This window comes from Pinus tabuliformis, chromosome 9 (genome assembly GCF_031772625.1).
Source record: "Pinus tabuliformis cultivar Carrire ecotype Pingquan chromosome 9, CPIR1, whole genome shotgun sequence".
NCBI classification, from domain to species: Eukaryota; Viridiplantae; Streptophyta; class Pinopsida; order Pinales; family Pinaceae; genus Pinus; species Pinus tabuliformis.
This window is the reverse complement of record NC_142307.1, coordinates 1,694,489,091-1,694,498,035: the sequence shown is the minus strand read 5'-3', so window position 1 is coordinate 1,694,498,035 and position 8,945 is coordinate 1,694,489,091.

Here is an 8,945-nt window from a genome sequence, read left to right as displayed (position 1 = left end):
AATGAGTATGTATTCTTAGCCTCTCAGTTCACTAGCTTTTATTCCCTTGTTTTTTTACATCAAAACACAATGGTTTGGGATGCACGTAGATTAAAACTTCTAATTTTCTAAATACCTCTCGTTATCTCTATTTTTTACATTATTTTTTGTATAGAGTAAACACACATATAAAGTCTAGCATGAAAATTCCATATATATATATATATATATATATATATATATTTGTCTTAACATATATGACAATCTTAAAATTCATACCTCTTTTATTTTTACTATTATTTTTTATCATCTTAGCCACTTTTAAATTAAGTGATACCTATTAGTAGAACAAACTTCAATCTACAATGTAGAAACAAATAAAAAAATTATACCCATTGTATGGTGCACTAATGCAAGGATTTTTTATTTCAAGGATATAATGGTGCTCACCTTTTTTAAAAGTGTATCAAATTAATTTATAAAATTTGTAAAATTTCCCCTTCATTACAACAATGTGTTCTTCATAATCCCACAATTGTTTGTTGAAAAATTCAATCATTAAGCTAGTTAACCCACATAAACATATGCATTATATATATTCCATGAAAAATAGCATACCACTATCAAAAATATTCAAATTTCACCTAGTTATAAACAAATTACATAAATAAAAAATTTATATTGTGAAAGCATCACTTTCCCACAATTCATATTTTAACATTGTGTTCAATTTGATTGTAAAAGTAAGTGGAATACTCCCTCCAAGTTAAATATTGGTGTTTTTCCATTCTTACATTTCCAAGCATTATGAGAGGCCATTTTAGCTTGCACCAAATGATTTTTATGTGCATAATTTTATTCTAAAAAGGCAATATGTCATGCATGCAATGTGCAAGAAAAACAAAGCAAAGAAGTGTTAAAGATGATGATTAAGAAGATGGTCATATAAGAGAAAAAATAATGTTTTTTGGGTTTATTTGTAGAGAAATGAGGACAGTTAGAGTGATAAGGGATGTGAAAATCCAAAGAGGAAAAGTGAAACATATGGGAATGTGGGAATTCTATTTTATATCCTTTTCAATTAAAGATGTTTTCTATGGTGAAGGAAATTAAAAATTGTTAAAAAAACACAGTTGAGTCTATAAGAACACATGGCTCCTTTTGTGGATGTGACTTAGAAAGTATTAAGGTAATTTATCATGTAAGTGGAAAAAAGAATAACTGAATTATTTCACATTTATGAATGAAAATGAATACTTATTTTGACTACCATAACCATGAATGCCTACTTTTAATTAAAGTCGGAGTATAGACATTGTTTTAAAATTCCCTTTACAGAGGTTGACATGTGCATTAAATAAAATAGACATTGGTGAAAGTAAAATGTAATCATACATATCTTAATTAAGTGTAGCATGCACTTGCATAAACTTACCCACTTTTAATTAAAGTCGGAGTAATTAAAGAGGATACCCTTATCTGGTTCATTAAAGGTACATGGATACAATATCGTGGAGGTATAAACGTTCAATTTTTGTAGTGTTGCATTTGTTTAGTGTTTGATTGGCATATTGTCAAGCTCATGCCCATGATTCTGAGAGGCAGTGCAGTAGCAAGGACGGCCATGAAACTCGCAGAGATTCTCTTCTTTCCACGACTACTTGCAGCACTAGAGAGAACAACCATTAGAAAGATGTTGCGAGGAATTACAAAGAATGTCTCCACACTATCGATGCTGAGCCATGGAGCAAGCACTAGATCAATCTCAATCGTATGATTCATCCATGGAGGGGACTTTTGTTCTTTTGGCTAAGCTTTGGATGAAACTTCCAGAACTTCTCCTTTGTTTATTCATCATTATTGTAGTGGTTTTAGTAGTTGTTAGAATCTTTGAAGTAGTATGTTATGATTTTCATCTTTTTATCCTTCCCCCTTTCCATTTCTTCTTCTCTTCCTTAGAAGCAACTTGTTTCTCCTTCCGCTTCAATCTAGTTGATTTCCCTTTCTTTAGGCATATGTTCTCCAGGTATTCTGCCTATACACAAGCCTTGCCCATTGATATGGGCTTGAACAACATCACTTACTTCCCCAGATAGTTGCATAGACACCCCCAAGATACTTGAGGAGTACATATGAGCTCTTTTGGGATATACCCAACATTACAGACATATTTTTAAATCATATTGTGTACTCCTATACACTCTGCCCCTACTTCTGCCTGAAGTAGTGCCACCATATCCACTAGTCCTCTACATACTCGATAGGGTAAAATTGTAGGAGTTCTAACTGTAGATTAACTCAATAATGCAATATAACCAAAACAAAATACACAATCTACTTTTACTATCAATTTGCGGAAGCTTAAAGATTGAGTTGAACAATATAACTAGAAGAAGAAGAATCAATGCACAATACACAGAAGAATACTTCGGGGAAAGCCTCAGCTAAAAACCCCACTATCTGTATTATCATACAAGGTGGAAATACATCAAAATTATACAAATCCTTAGCTCTCACAACTAGCCAGCTCTCAGTACAATCCTCATAGATGCTTATAGGAAAACTTGGCTTCTCACAACACCTTCTCCTCTGCCCTCCAAGCTCCTATTTCCTTGTACATTTTCTCCTGGGTGATCCTCCTGTTACCAAGTGGAACACTGATCTCACACACTGATCTAACACACTATCAGAATTGCGCAAATCGTCAAGGAATGATTCCTCCTACATACATGAGTTTCTTTTATAGGAAAACACATACAACTGATAGTACACTGTCCTTGACATTTAGTTCAAATGGGTCTTTCTCAGAATATACATGCAGAGTTACTGATGAGGTAATATTCAATTATCTGGAGTACGCTGGTTGAGTGCATGCATGCATCAACTGACTGATAACTCACAATTAGTTCCTCAAATAGTTTGGAACTAATTTAATTAGACTTAACTCAGCAAACTGAGCTAACTAATTACAACTCAAATATAACTCAATCTTATCTCCTTAATTAAGGGATAATCTCCTTAATTTAAGGGATAACTGTTACACGACTTCACAAAAAATTCTAACTTGAATTTCTCCAGCTAATTAACTCAATATGAATTACTTAATTATTGTTAAATAATGAATCCACACAGGTGATGATGGTTTTAGATAGAGAGGAGGAATGATCTGTTACAGAGTTTTGTGAACCCAACGTTTCAGACTGCCAAGTGAGTCCATCATCAGGGGATGCGACAATAGATATTATTCAACATTAATGATGAATCCAAGAGCTATGTTAGGGTATATATACTAGTGAGACTAAATTTGAATTTTAATTCAAGGACAAATTAAAATTGGAATATTCTTGTTGTCACATTTCAAAACTCCCTCTCAACAAGAAAGGGATTATTTGCCACCTGATGTGCTCTTCCGATCTGATGGACTCCCTGCCCAATCTGCATCAGTGAAGCCCCGTAGATTCACTCCCTCTATCCATGTATACCATAATCCATACTAAGATGTGCCTCTGAGGTATCTCAATACATGCTTTTTCACCTTCCAAAACATCTTCTTAGGCTGAACCATTACTTGACTTAGCTCGTTCACCGCATAGCACAGATTTGGTCGTGTGTTCGCTAAGTACATCAGTGAACCCAAAAGCTGCTTGTACACAGTAGCCTCCACTACTTCTTCTGAAGTAGCATCCTCCTTCCTCTAGTTACCAGCTAGAGGAGTCTGCATGGGCTTGCAATTATCCATTTGGAATATCTTGAGTATCTCGTTGGCATACTTTCCCTGAGACACTAATAACTCCCCATCCTTCTGCCACACTTCCATGCCAAGGAAGTAATGCATGAGACCCATGTCTTTCATATCGAATTCTCTTGCAAGATACGATCAACTAATCATCGCCAGTCAATATGAGATCATCAACATAAAGTACGACGATCAACAACTTACCTTTCACCACGATGTTGTACAGGTTTGCATCCACTTCACTCTTTGTGAAGCCCAACCCAGTGAAGTAGTTTTCTATCCTGGTGTACCAAGAATGAGGTGCTTGCTTCAGCTCGCACAACGCTCTCTTGAGTCTGCACACATGTGACTCACAATCGAAGGTATCAAAACCTTCTAGTTGCTCTATGTACACCTCTTCCTCAATCTTTCCATTGAAGAATGCAGTCTTCACATCCATTTGATGGATCTTCGAACCCATTTGTGCTGATAGTGCCAACATCAATAAGATAGATGAGTACCTTTCGACAGGAGAAAAAGACTCATCATAGTCAATCCCCTCGACCTATGAAAAGCCACAGGCAACAAATCTTTCCTTATGCTTCTCCACACTACCATCAGCAACTTGCTTTACCTTATAAAGCCAATGGGAACTCACAACTGACTTGTTCTTCGGTCTCGGAACCACGTCGCAAACACTGTTACGAACTATGGAGTCATACTCCTCCACCATAGCATCAACCCAAATCGAATGATGCACTGCTTCCTCATAGGAAGATGGCTCAGTCTCAATACATTCCCTAACAAGGGCCATGTATCTAGTGTACCTCTCAGGTAACCTCCTATGTCTACGCTGAGAAGATGGTGCTCCCACATTCTCTCTTGCATCCTCCAACAATCTGTCAGCTTCTCTTGTGTGCTTTCGTCCGTCTCTGGAAGACTCTACTTGAGTGGATGACTCCATTCCTGGAACCTCTACATGCGGCTACTCCATATCAGTCTAAGGATCCTCCTCCTTGGGAACCAATAGTTCCTTCACATCCTGTATTTGGATCTCCTTCTAAAGGGAAACTTGGATGGCCTTCTGCTCATCAAACTTGAGATCTCTGCGAACCACTGTCCTTCGACTGGTAGACAAGTACAATCGATAGTTGTGAGGTGTATCAGTGTACCTCACAAGTATCCCCAACTCTGCTATTGACTCAAGCTTCTTCCATGCATCCTTTGTCACATGGCAATATATCGATGAGCCAAAGATCCTGAAGTGACCCACATCTGGTCTCCTACCAGAGAAAGCTTCCTCTGGCGTCTTCATCCCAAGTATGCAATGCAGGCTTCTGTTCTGCAAATAGACCGTTGTGTTGCATGCCTCAGCCCACAAGTGAAGTGGTAGGCCTTGGTGATGCAGCATCGCCTGTGATTCCCCTACAATAGTTTTTTTCTTCCTCTCGGCCACCCCATTCTGCTGTGGGTTATGAGAAGTCGTCAACTCTCATTTAATTCCTTCTATTGCACAGAAGTCCTTAAACTCTTGAGAGACATATTCTCCACCATTGTCGCTGCTCAAGGCCTTGATCTTCTTCCCTGACTCTTTCTCGATCAAAGCTTTGAACTCACAAAACTTTGGGAAGGTTTGGTTCTTCTTCTGCATGAAATAAATCCAGCATTTATGAGAAAAATCATCAATGAAAATCACATAATACCTTTTCTTCATCGTGGATGCCATCGAGAATGGTCCACACAGCTCAGTATGAACTCGCTCTAAGATAGCCTCTGCTCAACTATCTCGATCATGAAAGGAAGACTTGGTGTACATTCCCAAGGTACAACCTTTGTATGTGTCAACTTGATCAAGTTTACCTTTGGGAAGTCCTATAGATATCTGTTGCATTATCTTCAAAACCCCATGATGAAAATGGCTCAATTGCCTATGCCACAACTCGCCAATATCTTGGCTTTGCACAAATTCTACTTTCGTACTCAATGTTGCACAATCATCCACCTCTTGTTTATAGAGATTCTTCACCCAAATCCATATCCTCTTGCTCTGACCCGTGGCTATGTGTCTTAGGAACGCCTTTCCTTTACTAAAGACAACATCGTAGCCTTTGTCCTCCAACATCGCGATCGATAACAAGTTATTCTTCAGTTCAGGCACATACAACACATCTGTCGAGGTGAGAGGAGCTTCATGCTCCCTCTGACAAGAAACCATGCCCACTCTTGAAACACTATACCTTCCATCATCACCCATCTCTATGTGCATCTTGAGGTCTTTCTCCTCCAAGGAAATGAATAGATTTTGATCACCGGTCATGTGGAATGAGGCCCCACTTTCAAGATACCAGAAATAACCCATCACCGATGACACCATGCATGCGATGAGGGTAAAATCCATTTCGAACTCAGAGGCTAATTCCTCACCTTCTGATCCTTTCGAGGATCCCTTCTTGGACTTCTTCGATGGGCAATTAGTCACATAATGTCCCATCTCGTGACAATTAAAGCATCTCACTTTAGACTTGTCAACCTTCTTCCCTCCATGAGAAGAATTTGATTTGGAATGGGAAGCATTCCCCTACCCTTTCCTTGCCTTACATGCTAAGGCCATATTTTCTTGATCATCATTCTTGGATGAAGAACCATCTCGTGTGCTCCTCATGATCTCCTCCTGCATGAGATCCGACCATAGTCGTTCCCAATCCGATAGTTTCTCCCTTCCATTCATAGAGTCCTGGTAGCTAATCCAGCTCTTTGGAAGGCCAAGGAGAGCGAGGCTCACCATATCATCAACGGCAATAGTTATTCCCACACTGCTAAGATCATCTCTGCAGGTGGCGAGCTTGTTCAAGATGTGGAAATAGTATCGCCCTTCTCCATCTTGATTCTTCGAAGCTTATCCTTGAGCGCCTCCTCTGGTCGCTACTGTACTAGTAGAGGTCCTTCAATGTCTTCCACATTAAAAATGGAGTATCCTTCCCATGGAGACTCGAGACAATATGGTCTCAAACTCCCTCAAGGATGATTTGTCTTGCCTTCGCCACACACTTCTTCCACTCAGCCAACTTTTGTGCACTAGTTGAAGCTGGCTTTTGGATTTCTTGATGAATGAATTCCTTCAAGCCATTGTCTTCTAATACAACCTCCATGCGATCTTTCCATGCTATGTAATTCGAGCTACCTTCCAAGGCATACTCGAGTCTCAAGCCATTGAACACCATTGGCCAACCTTGAAGTATGATAAGAATTCGATTTTGCACCTGCAACCCCGAACTTCAAACTTTGAATTCTCTTCTCCGTATACTATTCACAGCTCTGATACCAAGTAGAAATTTTGACTGTAGATTAACGCGATAATGCAATATAACCAAAGAAAAATACTATAATCTACTTCTACTATCAATTTACAGAAGCTTAAATATCGAGCTGAACAATATAACTAGAAGAAGAAGAATCAATGCACAATACACAGAAGAATACTTTGGGGAAAGCTTCAGCTAAAAACCCCACTATCTGTATTATCATACAAGGTGGAAATACATCAGAATTATACAAAGCCTTAGCTTTCATAGCTAGCCAGCTCTCAGTACAATCCTCACAAATGCTTACAGGCAAACATGGCTTCCCACGAAACCTTCTCCTCTACCCTCCAAGCTCCTACTTTCTTGTGTAGTTTCTCCTCGGTGATCCTCCTTTTACCAAGTGGAACACTAATATCACACACTCCTCTAACACACTCTCAAAACTGTGAAATCCTCAAGGAATGATTCCTTCTGCATGCATGAGTTTTCTTTATGGGAAAACACATGCAACTGATAGTACATTGTCCTTGACATTTAGTTCAACTAGGTCTTTCTCAGAATAGACATGCATGATTTACTGATGAGGTAATCTTCAGTTATCTTGAGTACATTGGCTAAGTGCATGCATGCATCAACTAACTGATAACTCACAATTAGTTCCTCAAACAGCTTGGAACTAATTTAACTGGACTTAACTCAGTAAACTGAGCTAACTAATTGCAACTCAAATATAACTCAATCTTATCTCCTTAATTAAGGGATAATCTCCTTAATTTAAAGGATAATTGTTGCATGACTTTAGAAAGACTTCTAACTTGAATTTCTCCAACTAATTAATTCAAGATGAATTAATTAATTATTTTCAAGTGGTTGGTGAGACTAAATTCGAATTTTAATTCACAATTTTAAGTCAAGGACAAATTAAAATTGGAATATTCTTGTTGCCACATTTCAACAAAAATTGAGATGATATGAGGGTTTTAATGTCATCCCATTTAGTAAGTGAAGGATCTCCCTCCAACCTCAAGGTCTCTATGTGTATTTCCCACTAATTTTTAGCACGACCCTCTAATTTTAGTCACACAAATGAAATATTATTTTCTTCCTCAATACAATGGACACTGAATTACACTTCTAATTCATGCAACCAATGATTCATCTACAAAGAGTCAATCTCACGTTAATATAGTGTCATATTGACCTTCACTTCCATTTTGAACAGGGGTCGTGAGTGGTTCATAATACTTGAGCTAGGTTAATCCCTTTTAGGTCATTTCTTTAGCTGATTCTCCATTTCTACTTGATATCCTAATCTCCCCTCTAATATTTCATTTGTGTTATAAACCCAATCTTCTCTAAGTCGTCCAAGATTATTTTTCAGGGCCTACATGAGGAGATCCATATTATGAATTATATCTACAACTTATGCTTCCAGCTGCAAAAACCTCTCCTCTTCAGGGTCATGAGATTCATTCACATATTCATTGACCATGACTAGGGTTTTTTTATTGTTGGCTTAGTCACTCTAGATCCCCTACAAATCTCCAAAATATACCCAAAAAAATCTTCTTTGATACCAATATGATTTATAAACTATCGCGGATATTCAACTCGACCTTTCTCACAATAGATTTGATAAAACTATATTTAAAAAATCCAAAATATTACACTATTGGGGTTTTATTTCACTTTAGATTTTCGAGACTGTAGATTACTTCTATTTTCATATGCATGTAAAATGAAATTATGCAGAAAGTAGAGAACAACAAAATAATAACTCACAAACCATGACTTGATGTAAGATATAACCTATGGAACCCTTTTGGGAAAAAACACAACTTGAAGAAAGTTGCTTTGCTCTTTTTGTCTAAAGAGAAAATGGCTATGAGTACAAAGAAGAATGGTTTGTGGCCCATGGGAAGCTATAGTGAAAAAATCATCTTTGTGTG